This window comes from Brienomyrus brachyistius, chromosome 9 (genome assembly GCF_023856365.1).
Source record: "Brienomyrus brachyistius isolate T26 chromosome 9, BBRACH_0.4, whole genome shotgun sequence".
Classification (NCBI taxonomy): domain Eukaryota; kingdom Metazoa; phylum Chordata; class Actinopteri; order Osteoglossiformes; family Mormyridae; genus Brienomyrus; species Brienomyrus brachyistius.
Window position 1 is genome coordinate 10573299 of NC_064541.1, and position 24152 is coordinate 10597450.

A 24152-nucleotide genomic window follows, 5' to 3' on the forward strand; every position below is an offset into this window, starting at 1 on the left:
TCTCACTGCTTATCCTGGTCAGGATCGCGGTGCCCCTTGTTCATCCCAGCAAAATACCACGTGTGCTCACAGCTCCATATCCATTAGTTAATATTTTTTTTTATTTTAATAGATCGAGACACTGATATATTGTTAATATGACCGACTCACACCGGCTGTTCTGAAAATTCCCATTGGTCAACATAATTTCTGGCCCTGAATTATGGGATGTGTGATGTCATCAGCTTATGCTACCATGCAGAGCTGCATCATGGTAAAATTTAACTCCCTCCCACCCCGTGCCATAATTGTTTCTCACTGTTCTGATACTGGAAAGCCAGGCTAGTTAGACTGATGAATGCAGCTTGGTCATATGGACAAGGAATATAGGATCTGCTGACATCTCCAAAGAGAGCTGGATGGCATTTCTGTAGACTTTGACGTGTGTAAATGCATCCCCAATCCAGGGAGCTGGTGGATGTTTTGCAGGAGGTCTGGTTGTCCAGGAGTAAGGGTTTTTTTTTTTTAATTCTTTTGCCATCTGTTTAAAAAAAAGGAGATCTAAATTCATTCAGGAATTCACTGGGCCAGCGTAGATCCAATATAATATAATGACATCACCAACTAGTGTCAAGGCAAATGTTGATTGGTTGTCTTTATTCAGGTCTTGGATGTCATGTTCCAAAGGCCAATCTCTCCCTGGCATGCAATTTTTGAGGGTTCAAGTATTTTCCCTAGCAGAACCAAAACATGTAAGCAAAAGCAGAACAACAGCCCATAAATAACGTAATTGTACTGAGCTGGCATGTGGTGTGATGTGAGTTCGCTGAGCTCTCTGCTTCTCGCATTTCTATGTATTTATGCCGTTCTGTGTACACGCTCGCAGGCGAGATGAGGTTATTCTTCTCGGGGGACCAAAACAGCAGGAAGTGGCAGCAGGTGTGCAGCCACCACCAATATGGCCCTGTGTCTGTGGCAGCATCCAGACATGGGCAGATGGGGGAACATGAGGATGAGAGAGAATACTAATCGGCCTGCTGGGGCAGTCTGAGCTGGGGGTGGGTTGGGGGGGGGGGCGCTTCGTGCGTCTGTATTTTTTTCCAGCAACAGCTTACTTAGTGGTACCCACAATGACGCAGTGTGATAAAGTAGGTGCATTACAATGCCATGTGCTCACCTCCAGCATAGACCTTTCGGTTGTGCAAATTCCGTGCACGTTAAGCTGAGGCCGACATCAGACTGGCAACCTGTCACACCTCCTACAAATCTCCCATGCTGCCTGGGTCAGGGGCAGAGCTGAGCTCCTGCGGCCAAGAGCAGTCGTGGCTGCCAGCCATTTATCTCTGTCTGTGTGCTACCACGTGTCACGTCGCTTTATACTTTGATTTATGAGATTTTTTTTTTCGGTTTCTGTTGTTCGTTTAAGTCACACGAGCAGCCGGTGTGTAGATTGTCTGAATTGTCTTCGTGTCAAAACAAGTGTGCCTCGCTGATGAGGTGCACGGGTGCCTCCCAGCAGCCCTGGCCGCTTATAGACGGTTATTAACGTGCATTTACATGAGTGCGTAGGTATTTCTCTTTAAGACTCACCACTATTGCCAGCAGATGCCACAGTTGTTTTAATGCTCGACCTCGGATGCTTAGTTAAAGGGTGAAAGCTCTGCCGTCTCCGCTGCCTGGGGCAGGTCTGAGTGGGGGCTGGTAATTAGAGAGCAGCCAACTTGTCTGCTAGTCCTTGCCATGGTCGTACATGAATAAACATTAGACACCTGAGCCACGCTCGTCCCTGTCTGTTCCCGAGGGCTTGGTCCTCTCCTCTGTTCTGCTGTTCAGCTTATTGTTTGAGCCCCTCGTTGTCCTTGTCCTCTGAAAGTCCATTCAGACAGTATATCTACTTTCTATTTTAGCCAATATTATTGGTTAAATATTACAAATATCCTGTTTTTCGGGATACTTTTCTTGTCTACTGTGAACTTTTAAAATCTGTTTGCACTATACGTTTGTACTGCTGTCTTCTTGCGACTGTATGCACCTGAACTCCCCCCCCTCCCCCGGGGATCAATAAAGTCAGTCTTGATCTTGTCAGTGGTAATGAAGATGTGACTTGGGAGAACCGTGTTAGCAGTAGCACTGGAGAGTGCAACTGGGGATCAGGAGTCAGTGCTGCTTCCAGATGTGCCTCTCTGATGCCGTCTTGGCAATATCCAACCTGCAAATAGCTCTGCAGCCCTTCTGGTCACATATAAGGTTCAAAAGACGAAAGACAATCTACAGGAAGGGTAGGGAAATGGCAGAGGCTATGCGACCCAAAATGCTAGGACACTGAAACCAGAGAGAATCCCAAATGAAAGAATACTGAATCTTTTATTTGTCAAGTCGAAAGAAGTATGACACATTTCTTTTTATGCGGGCGGTGTAATGACATTAGCAAAATCAAACATACGACTAAACATCTAAAAGTAAAAATACAAGGACAAATAAGTAGAATAAGGCAACAAAAAAGTAATTTAAAGAGATGTGCAAAGGCGTGGCAAGCATGTAGACAATATAAATAAAGAAATAAATAGATAAATGGATGGATGTAATGTGCAAACAAGCATACGATCAAGCACATCAAATTTATTATTTTCTGTATTCTTTTATTTTATTCTTTCAGATAAATAAAAACAAGCATCCATGAGCCAACAAATCCCCAGAGAGAGTGTAAAAACCAAGAGAGAGAGAGACGCTGCCCCGCAAGCGTCACCCCCCCCCCCCTTCCCCGACGCACTCCGGTGATGCGTGTCAGTCGCGCACGGCGGGGGCGGCCATGTTTGCGTTACTCGGCGCTCCTTATGCGGTCCATCCTCAGAGACGGCACCCTGTCTGTGGGAATCGTCTGTCTGACACCTGCGCCAAAGACGCTGTAAGGGATGATGGGTGTTTCCCTGGGATTAAGACACAATGGTCGGCACGCAAAATAAAAAATGAAAACACCATACAACGCTCTATGCACAACATCCAACGCACTAAACGCCTTACGCACTATTTCCTACACGCTGCATGCCTCGCACACATCGCCCTGTACACTGCCTTATGCAGCTCCAACAGAGTGTGGTGCTGAAGGACATCTCATACGGCGGCTTAAACGTGAAACTCAGATGTTTAAAAACCTCCCTTTGATTCCCACTAGTGTGGGTTACCGGACTATGTTAGAACGTCATTGATACGCTCGTGTCTGAGGGTCTGGTGGTTCCTGCAATCTTGGCTGCCAGCGGTGTCACCACACACCTCCGCCGTTTTCGCTTTTCGGTAAATCACACGCCCTCAGCTGATAACGTGAGGGCTACACGTTATTAGCATGGACTGGGGTTCGGCTATGGGGCGTCTGGAGGCCGAATGAGCGCCAATAAAATCTGTGGAAGGGACAAAGGCAAAACTGGAGAGATCCGCAGTAAGCAGCCCAATCCAAAGCAGCAGGTTTTTTCCTGTGCGGAGTCCAGTTCACTCCATCGCCTCCCATCAATGTCACCTCTCAGACATCCTGCCCCGGCGTCATGCTCCAGCGACACACGATGTATCCCAGCCATGCGGACACCTTAAGAAAGGGACCTTTTGTCTGAGTCGAAGGCATTGAACCAAACAGAGATGACTGACGACGGTGACAAGGAAGCGTCTCACCCTTTGCGTTTTTTTTCTGCCTTCACTCTGCTGCCGGTGCCTGCCTGCTTGGCATCGATGCCCCTCTCCTGCCTGCTTTGCCGTCTGGCATCTTCCCTTTGTCTGTATGTCTGTCTGCTTGGCTCTGTCCTCGTATCCGTCTGTTTTTCTAGCCCTGCCTTTGCGTCTGTTTCTAGTTGTGCTCCCGCCTGTTTCCCTACATGCCCCCCTTCATCTATAAACCTCATTCCCCATCAACCCTGAGCCACTTTATCCTATCAGGGGGCTTATTAAAGGTATCCCTGCCATCTAGCCCTGATATCACTCTTAGTGTGCAAAGGAGAGCCAGTTATAACAAGAACAACACACTCCTCACTGGATATATCATTCATCTCTGCCTTGACTTGACCAGAGGTTAATTTGCATGGTTGTGTTGAGCTTGCAGTGCTGCTCTCTGATAACAACCCACTCTGGCATCATAATTAAAGGCTCCTTTTTGTTAGTGGAGACCCTTTGACCCTATGACCCCAGTGGTGCCAACCTCCCGATTGGCTACAACTTGAGGTCTGATTGGCAGAGGATTCGTTCGTACCCAGCCTGCTCCCGCCCCTCCGTTGTGGGTTTCTGAAAGTGCCACTGAAGGTCTCTTACAGAGGAAGTAGGGACCGGATGAACGGAGTTGCCCGATTAGAGACTTTGGCGGCCAGTCAGACATCTTTCAGCGTTACCTTGCAATTAGTGACTGATTTATGCGAGCTGACATCACTTGCCCTACAAATAATAATGCGAGTGCTAACATTACGTTAAGGCAAGCCCACTGTTTAGGTTTAAGAGAACAGCACTTCTGTAGATGTGCGGTTCCTCACATGCATAAAAACTTCCTGCGGAGACAGTCGTTTATTTGCCACCTGGAATGGCACCGACAGACGTACCTGTGTGGGTCTGAGTCCCATTTATGCCCATAGACAAGTATGGCTTCATAACACGGTACAATCCAAATGTCAGCAGGAGTGAAAACCGGAAAATTCCCTCAGGAAACAACGCTTTGAGACACAAGCTTTTCTGCTCCAATTACTGCATTAAGTGATTATGTTTTACCACGACTAACACTGGGTCTGTCGCTCGTCACCGTGGCAGCAGTGCGGGTGGCTACATGCTCACCAGTTTCTGGTCTTAGGCCAACAAGGACTGTGGAGCTCATAACTCCCTCTTAGTTACACTGTTGTGGAGGTTTAGATTGGGTATAAGTCAACTACAGTTTTGGATATTTCAACTTTGGTTTAGGTTTTAATATGCCCACACAGACTGAGTAAATGCTGGAGGGTTTTTGGATTCAGGAACATGGATCTGACATGGTTGTTTGAGAGAAAGGTGGGTCTCGCCAGCCTGTTTTCACCGGGGCTGAGGCGAGTTGCTCATCAGTCATCACCTGCAGGATGACATCATGCACGCCTGAGTTACGTGCTTTAGCTCCTGCATCACTGGGGGTGATAGCTTCCTCTGTGTGTGTGGGAGTGGGGGGGGGGGGGTGGGGCCTGCTGGAGGGCTTTGATCTCAGCAGACAGGGCTCAGCCCCCCCGCCTTTTGCTGCAGATGACATAGGCACGGCGCCAAACGCCAGGTCATGCGGCGTGGTTTTTAAAACAAGGGGTCGCCCCCCAAATTCTCGGGGCATGAGACTGATGGCCTCCTGAAAGCTCAGCCCTGCCGGGTGCTGACTGACATGGACGGGCTAAACGTTTGCCTCTTCATGTCCAGATCGAGTTTATCAGAAGATCACACCAGGTGTTTTGGGGGAGGGTTTGAGGTTCAGGGGTCAAGGATTCGGTTCTGTTGGCACCAGTGGAAGGTATAACCAATCAGAGGTATCTCCACTGGCCAAAGAAAGCAAACAGAAACACAGCCACCCTAAAGCTTCCATCCTGCTTTATAAGGACATATGATGGATGACATTTTTATTGCATCTTACCATTTTCCTACTATACAGTTTTTCCTTGCATTAGTTTTACAGTAATTTTATGAATGTATATTTGATACTGATTGGCTTCCAATTGCAATAAATAAAAGACTTGGACGTGTTGTAATGACGTAATTTTCACTTGGCCGATTATGAAAGGCTCTCATGTTCTTCGAAAATAATGTATTTTTTTTACAAAATTAAAACATTAATGGCAATAAATGAGTTAGTGTTGAAAACATGACACTATTTATTTGATTCTTGTGAAGGTCTTCATTAACTTTTGCAGGAAAGCAAAGTTTCAGCAGAACATAGTTGAGCAGAGGGCAAGGGTTTGCCGATATTTGGCTGCCACCACATTTCTTGCGACCTGTTCAAGTTGTATGTCTTTCCTCAGAACGTAGAACAAAACCACCGGTAGTAAAATCAGAATGTTCTGGAAGCAGAGCTAGACACCAGTGGTGACTCTCGGCGTGTGTTTCTTTTTTTCATGCGTCATGGGCTGGAGAGGAAGGGACATGAACCGAGGATGAAGAGAAAGGCACTGGAACAGGTTTGCTGCTGGAGACAGGGCCCCCACACTCATGGATGGATTTGATGATATTTTATATTACCATGGTACCGTACTCATTGTGCACAGAAAATTGCTCTGTGTTGCCCAGCGGGTCCGATATGTCTGTCAGATACTCCCCGGGAGTCGCACTTTTGGGTCTGATCCCTGCTCATTATCTGTGTGAAATCCAGGGAACGGAAACTGGCTTCTGTCTGGCCAGATGGGATTCGGAGCTTCCCAGCTACCGGTCCTGCGAGTGAGGCACACCCTGCTCCGCAGAGCGAACGGGAGCTGGGAAATGGGAAGCCAGCATGCTGGAGAGGACATGAGCGTGTTTCTGGGGGCATCCTGGGGCCTACAGGAAATGGGCAAGCAGCAAAGTCAAATCACATGAAAAAAAGGTTAAGGCCAAACACATTTCGATTGGATCATGCTGTATGTGTCTATGTGTTCACCATGCTACAGTGTTCTCAGGCTACCACAAGGGTCCCTACATCAGGATGTTTCTTTTCTAGAACCCCAATCAGACACTGCGGCTGTTCTGTGTCTCTGTCCAGATTTTAAATGGTATTCCATCCCTGACTGGGAGGGGGTGGTGTGTTTGTATGCACCAGTGTTTCCCAGTCCAGTCCTCAGGGGCCCCCAGCTGGTCCATGTTTGAAAGTGTGGAAAAGACAGTGAAAGAAAGAAAGAAAGAAAGAAAGAAAAAAACAGAATGTTGGAAAAATGAAAGCTGAGGAGGGAAGGATAGTTTGAAAGGAGGAGAGAGTGGCATCACAAAAAAGTCTTAGGCAGCGGATGACTCTAGGGTCCCCCTGCTGGTCGGAGGTCACGGTGCGTTCCGCAGTGGCCTGGGACCAGGGTCAGGGTTCACTGCAAGGACAGTAATAAGGCACGGCAATTGGGCCAGTGTGAGTCTTTAAATGGTTAGTCTGGGAACAATGGGGAAGGACGGGGGTGGCGCTTTGCATGCTCTGTAAACCCCGATGAGTGTTTTGAGTGAAGTTACTTATTTCCCTTTTTAAACGTGCTTCTTTGAACGAGATCGCACGGGTTACACTTTTGCTTGTATAACTTTGAGTTTTTACTAAAGCAATGGGGCCCCTTTGTATCAGTCAACCTTGTAGCTCCATAAAGAAAGTGAACTTGTTTTGCTTTTGGTATTTGGACATTCATTTGCACTCTTTTGTCACTGAATACATCAGTTAATACATTTTTGAATTGTTTAAAAGACTCATGCACACGTATACATCGACACGGGAATTGATTATTAGTTAAAGGAAAAGGACATTTATCAATTTTTGAACCAGGAGGACAAGACTGCACCAATCTGTACAGTTTTAGTGTTGCTAGTATGTAATAACATCATTTTGAGGTTAAAAGAAAATATCAGCAACATCTGTAGCTGGATGTGAAATTTATTCTCAGATACGTATAAAAGTTGTGCAAAATTATATTATTATGTACGCATCTGAATTTGTTATTGATGCATAATTTTAAATGTATCATGTACCGATGAAAAACAGCTTATACTGGAAGCACAGTTCATGATGGGCCAGTCCCAGGTGCATTGTGGGTAACCCCCCCCCCTTCACAGCCTCACTGCCCAGTCACTCATGTAGCCTTAGGGAGATTTTCTGTCAGCCATTCACTTCAATTGCATATCACTGGAGTACATAAGAATTCTTTGCCCCAGTCTAAGGCTTCTGCATGAATGTGCTCTAGGCCCTCGCAGTGTCCACCAGTACTGCCGTTTCTCCAGCATACATCCACTAATGGGTCTCACAGTTTCCACTGGAGCTGCAAGCCATTTCCTCAGAATTTCAAAGCAGAGACGCAAAATGTCCGCTTTTTTTCGGCCATTCACCTCCGTCTTGTTCCACTTCAGATTCACAAACATAGGTTGGTCAATTCTCCTTCTTTTCCTCCTAAGTATCTGCTACAAGTTCCTGTGTGTAATTATCGAGTTTCATGAATTTCTTTCTTCATAACAGGCAAAACCATCTTTGTAAACACATTTTAATTTTAGCATCGCTCTGATGATTATCAGACTTGAGCCAAAGCGTTCACAACTTTTCAAGATGACAGTATCAGACACCGTTTACTCTCCTCGGTATCCTTTGCCAAAAGCCTTCTTGCTAATCTTTCCTCTCATCTGTAAGCAAACCGTCTCTTTGACTCAACTTTCACGCCATTTCCAATATGTTGAATTGCTGCGTCTAATCTCCCCCTTCCCCCTGACTGGAATCTTCCAAAGGGCGTCTGATCCGTACCTGAGCGTCGGTGATACGGATTGCTGGATCAGTGAAGATTGCTTTGGATTGTAATTACTTTTGTTTTCATTTTTGCAGCCCTGCTCCCTTCTCCTCTGTGTCCCACCCCGCATTCCACGTCTCCCCCCGCAGAGGAATGAAAATGACAGGTCTATGAGAGAAGAGCAAAAACATGATTCTCACAGATAAGTCTCTCTGATGCTGGACTACTGAGCGTGACTGGAGAATTGGAGAAGACTGTATGACAATGCTAAAGCTGCACATTTTTCTCATTTTGTTAGCCTTGCGATTCAGTTCTACAGTCTTCCACGATTGTTTATTTTTATTTTGTACATCATTACATATAAATTCTTACTCATGCCTTCCAGTCAGTAACATCAGAATTAGACAGCACAGAACAAAACAACAGCACCCACAAAACATCAAAGTAGTCAAATAAAGTGCAAAATATTGCTCTATCTAGTAAAGTATTTTGTGTGTTTATTAGGTTGGAGTATCATCACTCTGTCGAGTAATGTGTACCGTGCTTTTATGAGGTTGGTGTATGATCGCTCTGTCGAGTAATGTGTTCTGTGCCTTTATGAGGTTGGAGTATCATCGCTCTGTCGAGTAATGTGTACTGTGCCTTTATGAGGTTGGAGTATCATCGCTCGGTCGAGTAATGTGTTCTGTGCCTTTATGAGGTTGGAGTATCATGGCTCTGTCGAGTAATGTGTACTGTGCCTTTATGAGGTTGGAGTATCATCGCTCTGTCGAGTAACATGTATTGTGCCATTATGAGGTTGGAGTATCATTGCTCTGTCCATTCAATGTGTACTGTTTGTTTACGAGGTCGGAGTATTATCCTTTATATTGAGCTGTTGGATGGCAGCAGGGTAGAAACAGCTCGTTAACTGGCTGGTGGCAGACATTTGGATTGTGCATTGTCTTTGGATATTGCACCTAGGTATCCTGCAATGATGAATCAATGATGAAGATTTTTTTCTCTATATTACTGCTTCTCCATTGGGCTCTGTGCAGGGTACAGTCCTATACATGTACTGGGGGGTGATACTGAAAGCAGCTAATTTGAGACGGCTGCTAGGCATCTTTCCCCAAAGCCCTCTATGGCTGATGCATTGTAAGAACAAGGTTGTCAAGGTTGCTGTGCAAGTAGAGATTCGGATCAGCTGCTTCAGACCAGACTAGCACTCATTGTGTCAGGGCCACAGAGGTGTCCTGTCTGTGCCTGCTTTTCATAATACTTATGCTTGTTTCCAGTGTGCTGAACAGACCGTTTTTATAACCATAGTTATTCATACTGCAATTTATTATTTTTTTAAATCAACCCAGGTTAAATATCTTCCGAAGAACACCTGTTCTAGTCAATCACATCAAATGCTAAATCCAATACAGTTCACTTTTCATAATAGAGAGTGCAGATATTTTCCAGAGAAAATCAAAACAAGGAAAAAAAACAGAACACTACTCAAAATTAAAGCCAATATAAACGGCTCCTTCATGGCCTGTCAGGAAATAAAAAATTCCTGGAAAATGTTGTGATTTGATTTTAATATTTACACGAATGCCATTGTATGTATATAAATAATGTATATTAGGGCCAGATGGTGGAAGCTGGAGTTTATGTAAATAGAGAAGAATCTTCCCTTTGGCTTTCTTTGGACGTGAGGTTTTTGGGATTTAGTCTGACAGTGATATGCCCCCCCAAGGTCAAAGCCTCGGGGATGCCGTCAATGAAACGCTGCTTCTTTGTGTGCTCCTGCCGTCTGCAGCGTTCAGAAGTGCAGCTTAATAACAGTAAACCATGATATGGCTTAATTATAACGTCCTCAAATGCGATCGTGTGTTTTGGCCCAAACTGTCAGTCCATCCCATATGCATAAGGTTATTGCTTCATGAACTTTTTTTGCTTCCCCTCTCGTTTCAAAGCCACGGATAAATCAAATGAAATTCCCTAATGGGGCCTGTTACCGATGGTATCCTACGATCGGGAATTCTAGTCCAGGTCCAAGACATATTGTAACGGGAAAAACGAGTGCTTTTCTAATCGCTCTGTGTGGTCCGTGGCGTGATGTGGCTCCATCTGTAAGCTCTGAGTCAGCCGGAGAAACAAAGCCTGCCAACTGTGTGCAAGTTAGCAGAGGTAAAGGTGGTCTTGGCTCAGCCGTCGCATTTCTTCCACGGGTCGCATTTCTGTACTCAACACCGCAGGCCTCCGTGGAGAGTTATTTTCTTTCTTTCTTTTTAAATACCATCCGTATTAACAGCACTGCCCAGTCAACGTCTGCACATACATCTCACACGCTGTGGGTCCCTGTTCCCATGCAAAGCTCCGGTTCCTGCATCATCATCATCATCATCATCCCCAGCAGGGGTTTAGCAGATGCATGGCTCCGGTTCTCTTGCGTGAATCGGGACTGTGGAGCCCATGTGAGCTGGAGGCAGGCGTGCCTGCAGATTCCTGGGCTGCTGGGGGCAGCGTGTGGCTCAGGATTAAGGTGCTGTGCCTGTAATCAGACAGTTTCTGATGCAAATCCCAGGGCACAGGCTGAGTGATGATACATTCGAGTTTTGAATAAGGCCCTTAACCCTAACTGTCCAAGGGATGTGTGTCCATGTATAAGCTGCTTTGGAAATATATGTCTGCTATATAAATAAATGTGAATGCTGGCCAGACAGACAGACAGACAGAAACTTTATTTTCCCCCAAAGGGAAATTTGATAGAGACTCCATAATGCTGGACCCCCCCAAAACACAAGTAGACACATCACTCCCTCATACAAAAGACATCAAACAGAGAAGTAAGATAAACAAACCAAAAAAATTAATAAAAATACTCGTTACCCATCAGGCTAGAGGAAGACGTTTTCCCACTTAGGGGAGATTAAATGCTGACACAAACCATGGCGATCCTGCTGGATGTCCAGCCTGCCACCTAAATGCAGTCATGCCCGTAGTGACAGGTCCCTCTTTACCTCGCGTGCCTGGGAGCCAGCAGCTGGGCGACAGAACATTCTTAAGTAATGAAACGATTTATTGACAGGTATGGTAGTGAGGCTAGAAAAGGTGAATAACGTTCCGTTAAAAAACTTGTGACACCATCGGAGGCATCAGATAATAACATGAGGGTGGAATGAAGCAACGTGGCAGAACGCGAAATAGATACGGGGTTAAAAGTATGAGTGTGCAGGACAGGTTTCATTCCAACAGTGTCACGATGTCTCTGTGACATGTCAGGACTGCAGGATGTGGTGATAAGCGAGTACAGGATGACAGGGGCATGTCAGAATAAAGAGTCTCTGCAGTGCCCCCCCGAGGGGACAGTGTGGCTTGGCCTAAAGCGCGCAGCTGACGTGCACCTTACCATAGACCAGTGGTTCTCAAACTCGGTCCTCGGGCCCCACTGCCCTGCTTGTTCTCCAGCTATCCCTGACCTACACACTGCTGATTACCTGGATCAGGTGTGTTCAGTCAATCAGAAGCTGAAAGACAGCTGGGACTTGTGTGCACACATGAGGAAATCTCACTCTGACAGAGAGAAATTGTCTCTGTGGGAGAAGCTGGGGTCCATCCCTTATAGCTCTTGGCACCAAGTGCCTCAGCCCTTCTGAGGAAGATGAAAATAATAACCTTCCCGACAAGCTGTGGCTCCTGCCAGTCTCAGTCCACTGGGCATAGATCGTTATCGGATCTGGGGCCTCTGTGCATTGCCCCAGTTCTCATGGACCTGGTCACACACGGAACAGCCAGTGGAAACTCCAGTCCGCATTCCTGCTTCTTACTCGATGGAGGCAAGGCAAGGCTGAACACCGGCTGTTTGACATTCAAGCACATTTCCAATTTACACTTTTAACTATTTAGCTAATGCTCTTATTAACCTAAAATAGCCAGTGTTCTGCTGGAGCTATTTAGGCTAAAGCATCTAGCTGAACAATCACCCTGTTCTTAATGCAGCAGCTGGATGCAGTGCAGGCTTCCAGGTGAAGGTGACAGCTTTTCACTGGATGTAGGAGGCACCTCTGTGATTTGAGCCTAGAAACAACTGCTCCTCAAGTGGGTATTTTAACCACGCAGATCATGCAAGGAACACAGTAATAGACTCTAATACTGTGCTGCTCTTTGTGTTGAAATGAGTAAAACCATATGTCACCTATTTTGTCTGTGAAATGGAGATCAGCCTGGAATGCCAGAAAATTTAGAATTTATTTGCTCTGTGCACCTCTTGTGCTCCCAAAATACAGTCCCACTGCAGTATTCTCAGCCAGTATTTTCTGCGTCTGCTTGTGGTTAATGAACTCATGGCTTTGGTGTTACTCCCAGAAAGTTACTCCAACCTGTCAGAAATGCTGCAAAATCTCAGACCACACCCTACATTTCTTGACAAAATCTGCAGTTTCTATTATAATTATTAATAGTTTTTACTTAACACACTAACATCTGTTTGTTTGAGCTCTTTTATTTCACTGTGAATTTGTGTTTGGAGATGGAAACCTGTGGTGTGGGGAACTGGCCAGGAAACCATAATAAAATCTATCTGTATTCTAACCAAAAACACAGACCTTCAGTACCATTGTTCTGCAGCATACAGTATCTCAGTATCTACTGCAAATTCCTGGTACCTATTTGAATCTTTTCACCATTTGTCTCATGCAGAAAGGCCTGGACACTGAAATCCAATTTGCTGGGGTGGGTGGGTCCCCATTCCCTAGATTGCTGTGCCAACAGGACGTCGCATTTTGCCACCCGAGTCTCCAGCTCTAAGGTCACCTCACTCCCAGTCTTATCCCAACACTCTCAGCAAATTGCCTATGGTCTCTTGTGAGGAATCTACAGGCACTTAGGTACAGAGGAACCTGGCAAATCAAGAGGAACAAGACAAAGCCACAGACAAACATCTATTGAAAATAAATGTAAAAAGAACTTAAATATTTAACCTTCAATAGTACCAAAACATAAATGATGTTACCGTTGTAAGAAAAGGTAAACAGGGACAGTTTTGCACGTTTGATGCAGATTAAGATTAAGATTTACTTATCTGGAGAATTCTTTCAGGTGTGATGTGGCATGATGGCATGATGGAAAGTGCTGTCACACCTCCAGCACTGGAGGACCACATCCTGTTCCTGCTCTGTGTGTGTGTGGAGCTTAATGTTCTCCTGATGGTGCAGAATCGTTCGCTTCCACCTACAGTTCAAAAACATAGAGAGACTAATTGGTGTTTCTAAGTTGCCCAGGTTCAGTCACTACATGCCCCGCAATGGACTGGCATCCTTTCCAGGGTGTACCGCTGCCATGCACCCCATGCTACCTGTGATTGCCCAACTCACTCCCTCCCCACCTGGCAGTACCCCCAACCACCCGTGACCTTGTCCTGGGTAAGCAGTTGTGGCAAGGATGGATGTGCACCATAAGGTTTTGGACAGCTTTTATATCCATGTAGTCCTGTTCCTCCGAAGGTTTGGTCTCCTTGGATGACGGCCAGTTGTTCTGTCGACTGAGAGTTTAACACTGGTTACGTGGACTAGTACTGTCTGCCTTCATGGTTGTCCCTGCTGTATGAGGTTTTAAATATGTGTATATTATATAAGAATGCAAGACACCGGATGTTCTGCACTTGGAGGAGATGTCGAATTATGTCGGATCACATGACATGGACGTGTCAACAGGCTGACTGGGACTCCCCACACCAAGCAGCCCCTCCCTTCCCCACCCCCACAAAGCATGCCCAGTCCTACGTCCCATAAACCCCTATAATTTGCTGATTATTACTGCACATACCGCTCCACTCCAGGACCTTGCTGCAAAACTAAAGGATTTTTGCTTCAGCTACCCACCCATGTCTATGTTTGTGAAAGAGTTACTAAAAAACCCACATTAATAAAATATACTCCCACAAAAAAAAAATTTTTTTTTTTACTGCAAAGGTGTTTTATTTAATTAATCAATGAAACTTTCTTGTTAATAGTTAACAAGGTCCCACTTTGATTCTGGTGCTTTAAATATACATCAGAGATTAAATTTATATTTAATTACACAAAATAGTACACTGGCAAACTAGTTTTAGGCAGCACTGTCTTCCCTGCTCATGTTATTAAAAATATATGCTTTATTACTCTGTTGGCCTTAATTTGCATAGACTGGATTTTGGCCAATGTTTACATCGCAGTATTTGCTGAAAAAAATCCAGGGCAAGCGCTTTTTCTCTGAAGCATGGTTTTGCTTTCAGGAGCAGAAATGCCACCTCATGGTGGAGATTCATTAACAGCAACACTGCCACCCTCACAATCTTCACCATCTTTTTGGGTCTTTGTGTTGCCTCTCTCAATGTTTTTTTACTAGTTAATCCTTCTAGACAGGCATAGCGTATCCACCTCCCTTCTCCCTCTCGCCCACATGACGACTTCCCCAACCTCACCTGATGCTCTGAAGCAAACAAGTTGCAAATTGAAATTTCACTCGTAAATCTGCCGCCACTGCAGTGTTGGATGGGCTTCCCACCGTTGGCTCAGCGCATCCATCAATAGAATGTCACTTAAGTATCTTGACGCTTTTATAACCTGCCTATTAGTCAGCCAGTTAATATGGTGAGATGATTTCTTCTTCTTCCTCTACAATAGCAGTTCCTGTTGTATGACCATGAACTCTTCAGTCTCATATATGGCTGCTCAGGTACTACGCCACCTACTGGTTTGTCAGTATAAGCACAAGCCAGGTGCCTTCATTTCCCAGGTATCGTATCAGAGGTATCCTAGGTGTATAATACATTGTGAAGGTTCTTCACAGGGCCTTTGACTTGCGTCTTGGCTACAGGATCTCAGATGGGAACTTGGTGAGGGCTTCTGGGTAACAGTCCTTGAAATTCAGCATTTTCGCTCAAGTTGAGTAAATAAATATATAAATAATCTAAATGATAAATTTGTGAATATAATATCTTCCTTGTCTTGTATGTAACCCAAAAGCATAGCTGCTAACAATATTAACAACTTAGTTAATTAGTTAAAGTCACACAACTGAATGGTTTCAAATATGTAACTTGCTAACAAGGGCGTTTGGGAAACATACCACAGGTTGAGTGCTTGCAAGATGGACGTCTTGTTGTCTGTGCTGTCCAGGCTCCCGGCCGGCTCACAACCCTGACCAGGATAAGTGGTCACATGACTGATATGAATAATAAATATGGCTTTATATATAATAAATAAGCAACAGAGAATAAAGTGAGCAAGGCATTCAAGGGTTAGACATTAGACATACATGTACTGAATCGTATTTTAGGAGTATTCATTAGCCTCTTAATATCTCTCAAATTTATCTGCTACAGATCCACTGACAATGGAATCGTCAATGAAGGCATAGATTAAAACATTTCCACTACCGAGTTAAAAAGCAATTTTGAATAATTTGAGAGAAAAAATAAAGATAAAGCCTGTGATAAAAAGGCAGGATGTTAGCCCTGGCGTGTAAAGGTATCCCAGGTAGCTTCCTGTCCTCCCGGTGTTTGCTTAATGACTGAACGTTTACAGAGACCCACAAATTATTCATACATGGTATTTCTTAAGGGGCCGTGGTACTTTTAAAGTCCTCTATTAATTATACACCAAACCCTCTAGTCTGCTACGCCGCTTTCATAGAGCAGAGGCTGGGTGGTGGTGGGGGGGGGGGGGGGGGGGGTATGCATAGGTCAAACTAATTGGACGACATTGAGGTGCCTTTCAGCACCCTCCATCTATATTTTATGACCATATTTGGTTATTAGTCGTCCTTTCCCACTACCGTCAGGGGCCGTAATCTGTTTCTTGCTGTGTGAGTCTCTTTCTGGGACCAGGTGCATGCAGAGTGCTGCTCCCAAGGTCAGGCTTCTGAAGACTCAACGGCTGCGTGGGAAACCGGTCTCCTTCGTTGAGCTGACGCAAAGAAACAGGAAGTGCATCACTGTAACGACTTCAGAGCAACCTGCGGTGATCCCACCAGGTGAGGAAAACTTTGTTATTACAGTAAATGAATTTAAAAAAAAAACACAAAAGGGATTTGTCAAGAGATGTAGTTATAAAGAAAATCCTGGAATTTCAGAACTCAACAGTTTGTTGAGCTGTTGGTGTGTAAGGAACACGCTAAACCGAAAAGACTTAACAGTCATTTATTATGGTCTGTGATGTAGAATGTAAAACATAGGAATTTAGTGAATATTGGCAGTTGAGAGCAGCCATTCATATGTATGTGTTATTTTAGACTTTGCCTTCCTGATATCTTCAAGACAACTGATGAAAGCACTTCTCCAGTTACCATCCTGTAGGGCATCTTTGTTTCCCTTTCAGTTTTATCTCATGCATCTGACCTCGACAGTGGAACAGACCAGGAAACACGACGGCTTACCTCTCAAAAGTGGGTTGATTCTTGTCATTTACGCCTGAAGCAAGGAGGATGGGAGCATGGCTGCTGGGACGATGAGTTCTGAAAGATAGTCACTGAGCTTGTGTTACAGACAAAGTTAACAGAACCAAAAAGAGAAGATCTGGACTGGGGAGGGAGAGAAGTTCAGGGCCTCGTTTACCTGTCTGGAACCGTCTCGACATCTTCTGTACAGTGGCACATACAGAAAAGAGTGATATGAATTATGCACAGCTACAGAGTGACAAGAAACCTTTCCACAGGCCACTAAAGTGTGATTTGTTATTGTCTACAGATTCATATTTGTACATCTCTTCCAGGGTTCCACCCTTGCTCTATTTATGTGTATGGGGAGCATCCATGTTATTCTCATATTGTGTGGGTTTCCTCCCTATTTCCAAAAGCACCCCATTGGGCAGCCCTTTGAACTGCAATAATTGAATTGCACACTGCTGAAATAGCGTGTGTGTGAATGCATGAATGATGGACTGCCATCCCATCTGGTATGTCCCCTGCCTTAAGCACTGTGCTTCCTGAGACTGGCTCCAGGCTTGCCTGGACAAGATAAATGGCAAGAAGCTGGATGGAGCTCGCAATGAAAAAAAAAAGACAATGATGTTAACACTGGTATGATTTCAACACAAATTGAAACTCAAATCTGGACTCAGATCTGTAATGATTCAGGCTCCAAGCACTGACTAACAGGGCTTCAAGCTGGTAAGGTGATGTTCTCCTCAACGCTTAATATAAACAAAGACTATCACTCAGTGCAGCAGCGTGTTTAGCAGCTATTTCTCAATACAGCTGCCATTATTTACTTCAGCACTGAGCCGGACCTCAAAAATTTACCGAGACCCAAACTTTGGTTGTAAGAGCAAGCGGGAGAACTGCTAGCTTACGGCTGCAGAAGTGTGGAAGCATAAAGCTGTAAATATTCACCAAGAAAAAAAATAACAGGTATCTCTGCATCAGGATCATGGGGTTGATTGTTCTTCATTCATGCCAGTTTTGAATGAACTTCTGCTGACTTTCTATTTGCAGTATGAACGCAGTGAAATTACAGTCCTTTGCAAAAGTCTTAGGCAGTCAAAGGAAATGTTTTAAGCCGTTTGTCTGGGTGATAAGTGTACATGTGCTTGGAACAAAAAGCATAATTTAACATTAGAACACATGCAAATTGAGAATAGCAATAAACACTAACAGAATTTTCTTCTGCACTCCAAAAAGTTACTGATATCTGGGCAGACAGCTTGAAGAACATCGCTTCAGGTTCCAAAACTCTCCTCTGCGGCGCTTCAGTCGTTCCATGTATGAGTCACATTTCACCACCAGCTTAGGTGATTAATTAACTTAATTAGTTGAATGACTCAATGAGGTGTTGATTAGCCAAACAGGTAAAACAATGCATGGGTGTATTGGACGGTTGTTACACGTACTATGGTGACTTTAGGAGTCTTTGAAATGGCTTTGCTTACATACTTTGACAGACATAATATCATAGTTTTACACCAACATGAAAGTCATTTAAACATTATTTTCTTGGAGCACCTAAGGCATTTGCATGGTGCTGTACATGTTAAATCTCTCTGACCTTTGGATGTAAAAATAATTACTGGGTGAGAGGAGCGTGCTCCGACTCCCAGCTAAAGAGTCAGACACCCACTCATTTTTAGACATCAAAAGGCCTGTGGGCGGTATGCTTCCTAAAAACAGGAAGTCTTTAAATTACACCTCCCTGAGTGGGCGTAAGGGGAAGGACAGCGGTCCAAAGGGACGCAGTAGATTATGTTCCTTCATTTACGTCTTTGCTTTATGAGTGGGGGATCACGTTTAATGTGCTGTGAGCCCTTTTCGGCCGTAAGTCCTTCAATCCATCATGCGTTGATGGTGTTTCTCCTTTGTGATTTATACGTTAGCCTGATTGGTCTGGACCGAGTTACGGGCTGCAGTGCGGGAGACGCCACTGTCGGCCAGCAGCACTGGGATCCCCAGCCAGTCCGCACCGTGAATTAAAGTGCCATCGCGGCCCAGACATCTGCTCCCAATCTGCGAGGAGAGCTTTTTGTGAAAGGCAGCAGGCTTGCATAAAGTTCGGTGACAGATTAAGCATTTTACTGTACACACATGTACAGCACTGTGTGTATGGCACTGTACACTGCTATACCAGCTACGGTCTAAGCAGACATGCTCCTTCTGCAAAATCCACCCATTATCAGCAACATCTGCTTCAGTTAGAATCGGAATTTCTTACTTTGGATATGTATAAGCACTTCAAAGGATGAAATTGTAAGCCTAATTCCAAAGCGATATATACTTCTATATATATATATTTATACTCACTCAGAACTCACACAAATCAACATCATCTCTTAATGATATTATGCATGACGATTAGGATACGATTTGAACCTCGTGTACATTCAGCAAACTGTAGGAAATGTGACTTTTGTGAAATGTGACACTAATATAATATAATCTTTTGAAACTTAGCGAAAAAATGAAGCAATTAGTTACCATGGCAATGCTAGATTTTCAGGACCAGGACGGAAAAATGAATATTACAATAATCTGGGTAATTGATGCTATCAGCGATTGTAAATTAAAGGGATGTCAGGAGTGCAGAACAGATGTTATTGGTTTTGGAATAAATCCCATCTCATTTTCTATATTAATTTTACATTTCCCATTTCTTCAGATTTCAGAAGTATATCTTATCCCCCTAACATTTAACGCTGCGACGCTCATCCCTTTAAGTTCAGCTTAGCATCGTGTTTGATCTTCACAGCGATTATGTTGTTTTCATTAGCAGCAGAAGACGAAGTGGTGACTAAGAACGCCAGAACACACCAAACACGGCGTAAGCAGAAGCACGTGGGGGGAAAAAGTTACAACCTCACAATGGTTTTAATCGGTTTCATCTTGTCATCATTAAATTGTTTTTTTTCTTTTCTTTTTTTTATCAACGCCGTTCACGGCCGGTTCTGGGCTTCAGACAGATACACTTTGTTAGCTGGCTGCAGTTCGCCAAACCCCAGGGTCTCTCCCGGACCCTGTCATGTCGGCCTCCTCAGTTCAGCCTATACAGTATGTATGTTCTCCAGATTCATTGTCCTGTGGATGAAAGACTCTCTGATAATTCATAATTCATATTTAGTTCTTATTTAGCAAGCATATGTTCTTGGGGGAAAAAAGTGTTATACATCCAGCAAAAAATGCAACAGGATACTGCAAATGTGCTTTTTAAAAATCAGCACCTTTTCGGCATAAAGAAATCTGTTATTTTATGCTGATTTGTTAAGTAAGAGAATGGAAGATGGATTCATCGATTGTTAGGCACTGGCATCCAGTCCACAGTGGACCCCAGCCTTGTGCACTGTTTTGCCTGGGAGGGGCTCCTGGCCCCCGGCGAACCTGACCAGCAGAAGCAGTTGGAAGATGGATGGGCTAAGGAATGGTTAGGTAGGTCGCAGGTTCAAGTCCAAGGAGGAGTCCTGATTCAGTATTCCTGTAATTAATCTGATGTGCTTCATTTCCATATAGAAATTTGTCATTGTAAAAAATTCTTGTGTTGAATAAAAATGTCCGCCTAGCTCATGAAGTAATTCGTTAATTGTGTAGTGTGTCAGGTTGCAGGGTGGATTTCTGGGCTGGATCAAGGTGCTCAACAGCAGGGTCATCAAAATTATTTGCTCAAAGGCTAAGAGACAAACCGTGAATGAGGTCCAGGCAAAAACCGAAAGAGGCCGAAAAAAGCAAAAACCAGTTGCTATGGAGATCAACCCTTCCCGCCAAAACTGACTCTAAATCCAAAAGAAGGAAGTCTAGCTCTGGTCCTGACAGACTGCAGAGCAGGTTTTCCTGCTAATGTTCAACCAAAGCACACTGGTCAGTTAAAAACTTTTATTCCTAAATCGGTGGTGCGTGTCTTCCGCCTCGACAAAGCAACGCTCTGATGATTCCGCTCATTCAAAACCAGTCGCTCGGGATGATGTCCGCAGATGAGTGACTCTAAACTGGAGATGAGGTAGAGCTTCAGCCCACTGGCCTCACTTCCTGATACCTGACACTATAATTAATGCCTCCACAATGGTCAATGTTTACATAGAGGGAATCTTGTTAATATGATAATAAGTCGCCACAAAGCCCAGGATTGCCGAGGTGGATCAGAGCCGACAGATGGTTTATTTTATCTCATTTGAAGGCCACAGCAAATAAAAAATTACATTCAACATCAAATCCCATGAAACAGGGTAGAAGTTTTCATATTTCCTTGTTTTTGATCTGCTTCTAAAGATCCAGAGCCAATGAAGATGATTTAAAGTGAAAAAGTATGAAATACCAGGAAAAACCTTACATATGTACTACTGACAATACGGTCATGGTACTGTGATGCTATTTGCTTACCTTCAGTCTGCATCCAAATGTATAGTTCTAATTTAACACAGAATTAACTAAATCCAAAATGTAGCTACAAAGGTGAGTCATGCTGAGTTTAATGCCTGCCAACAGCATTTGTTAGCTATAAAAGAGTTCTGACAATCAGCACTTTGATATGCGAATCTTCAAAGCAACATAAGCCGAATAACAGAGTCACAAAGAGGCAATAGATTCTGTGCCAGAATTGCAGGTGCAACGATCACAAACAAAAGCAAAATTAGCGTCAAGGGCAACAGACGCAAAATGACAGTATTCCAAGGACTGAAGCCATTCTGACTGAAGCCTTTACTCATTACCAGGATATTCATATATTGCTCGGTTTTTCAATTCTTTTGTCCAGATTGGATCTTCCAGTTCCAGTTGTGCTCTTACATCTGAATCCAGATTCCTTTCTGACCAGAGCTCGTGATTCTATCAGAACGGCAGCCACATATGGAACAATGCGGTTTTGACAAAGAGGACAGATTTGTTTTTCTGCGCAGTGAAGCACCCTTTGTTACCGCTGCCGAAGAGGAGCGGGTGCTTCAGTAGAGCAGCTTCTCCAGTGAACAGGCCTGGGACTTAATTCAGCCCTGGATCCCCTCCTGTGTAGGAATGCAGGAGAGTATCGGTGGGGTCCCTGGAAGAGCTTAGTCAACAGACTAAGAGGCAGAAAGGGAACTAGTGGCCAGGACTGTTACCGAGGACTGACCGGTGCTCAGCTATTTCTGAATGTCCCTTAACAAGGGCTATGGCTGTTTCCAATCTGGGCTTTACAATGTTCCCCAAGGCAAATATATATATATATATATATATATATATATATATATATATATATATATATATATATATTATTCTTAAAGTTGTTTTAATCTAATTTCCTTCTTTCCTTAAACGTATTTTTTTTCCCACTTGCTTTTATAATGCTCTCTTTTATGAATTTTGTCAGTATTTTAATGAAAGAAAATAGCACATTCAAAATAACAAAAACAGGTTTTGGGGGGATAGGCAGTCCTCCAGAGCATACTGGGGTATGAATGTGGCTTGCAGCGTGCTTTTCATTCACATGCAGAGGCCGTTTTTTTAGATGCCAGTATCTTGCCTGTTTTTATTTTTCAAAATATCTTCTTTTTTAAATGCAAGTTTCTCTTCCCTGACTCATGACCAAGATATTCTTTTTCTCTATCATAAGATCTGTGGGTCTTTTGTTGCTGTCAAACTGAACTAGTGTAAAGTAAGTAAAATAATACCACAGACTTACCATAGATTACGAATGTACAATGTATATTTTCATTCTTTAGACAATATTACCACTGAACAATAACTTTTGAGATAATACAGTTGTGTGAATAATAGCAGTGTGTATAAAAAAGCGAATAAAGCACAAAGTCCTTATAATAGCTTTTATTTCTATACACGAAATGCATTTGTAACACTGTACATTCATCAAAACATGAAGAAAAATTATCAAATTTCTGTTAATCCTTTATAAAAATGTAAGAAAAATGAATATTAGGCTGTTTGACAAAATAGCAGTGTCTGCATTCTTCTTTGCAAACTCAAACATTCGCTGTGTAAACTGAGAAAAACTTTCAAGATTTAGCTTCCCTTTGAACTAATATTTAGTTGTATAACCACGGTTTCGGAGAACTGCTGCACATCTGTGTTGCATGGAGTCGACCAACTTCTGGCACCTGTAAACAGGTATTCCAGCCCAGGATGATTGGACTACACTCCACAATTCTTCAGCATTTCTTGGTTTTGCCTCAGACACAGCATGTCACCCCACAAGTTTTCTATTTGGTTAAGGTCCGGGGATCGGGCTGGTCACTCCATAACGTCAGTATTATTGGTCAGGAACCAAGATGTTACCTTTTTACTGGTGTGTTTGGGGTCATTGTCTTGCTGAAACACCCATTTCGAGGGCATTTCCTCCTCGGCATACGGCAACCTGACCTCTTCAAGTATTTTAATGTGCTCAAATTGATCCATGATCTGTGGTATGCGATAAATAGGCTCAACACTGTAGTATGAGAAACATGCTCATATCATGATGCTTGTGCCACCATGCTTCACTGTCTTCTGAGTGTACAGAACAATCTTGCTTTCATCAGACCACAAAATGTTGCGCCATTTCCCCTTAGGCCAGTAAATGTGTTCTTTGGCAAACTGTAACCTCTTCAGCACGGCTTTCTTTCAGCAATGGGACTTTGCGAGGGCTTCTTGCCAGTAGCTTGGCTTCACATAGGCATCTTCTAATTGCCACAGTACTCACAGATAACTGTAGATCTTCTTTGATCTTCCTGGAGCTGATCATTGGCTGAGTCTTTGCCATCTTGGCTTTTCTCTGATCCAATCGACTTCCACGGCTGTCAGGTTTTGGTTGCCATTTTAAAACATTAGAGATCATGTAAGCTGAACAGCCTATCAATTACTGTACTTCTCTATATGTTTCCCCCTCTCCAATCAACTTTTTAATCAAAGTACGCTGCTCTTCTGAACAATGTCTGGAACGACCCATTTTACTGAGATTTCCTGAGAGAAATGCACTATAACCAGCACGTACAACATTTGCTGCCTAACATCCTTAAATAAGGGCTGTAATTGACACCTGTTTTTTCACAGATTGAATTACCTTACTAATTTAACTTTACTCTGCTATTAATTTGAACACGCCCTTTTCAATTAATGGTTCAATTATACAGAACCAGCAGCATGCATGTCATCCATCCATCCATCCATTTTTCAAACCGCGCGGGGGGGGGGGTCCAGAGCCTATCCCGGAAGCAATGGGCATGAGGCAGGGAACAACCCAGGATAGGGGGCCAGCCCATCGCAGGGCCATGCATGTCATGTCTATTGGTTTTCTATTATTCTACTACACCTACTAGCAAATTATTTACCATGAGTAAAAAAGGTAGAAAATGAATTTCTACGAAAAACAGTGAC

General features: G+C 43.8%; 1 long non-coding RNA gene across 1 annotated transcript; it reads left to right on the forward strand.

The window, feature by feature from the left end:
- Window positions 1–16080: 16080 nt before the first annotated feature.
- LOC125749665 (uncharacterized) lies at window positions 16081–17997 on the forward strand. The gene is made up of 2 exons (XR_007399977.1): window positions 16081–16370; window positions 16715–17997. It is a non-coding gene; the product is annotated as an uncharacterized LOC125749665 (long non-coding RNA).
- The last annotated feature ends 6155 nt before the right edge of the window (window positions 17998–24152 follow it).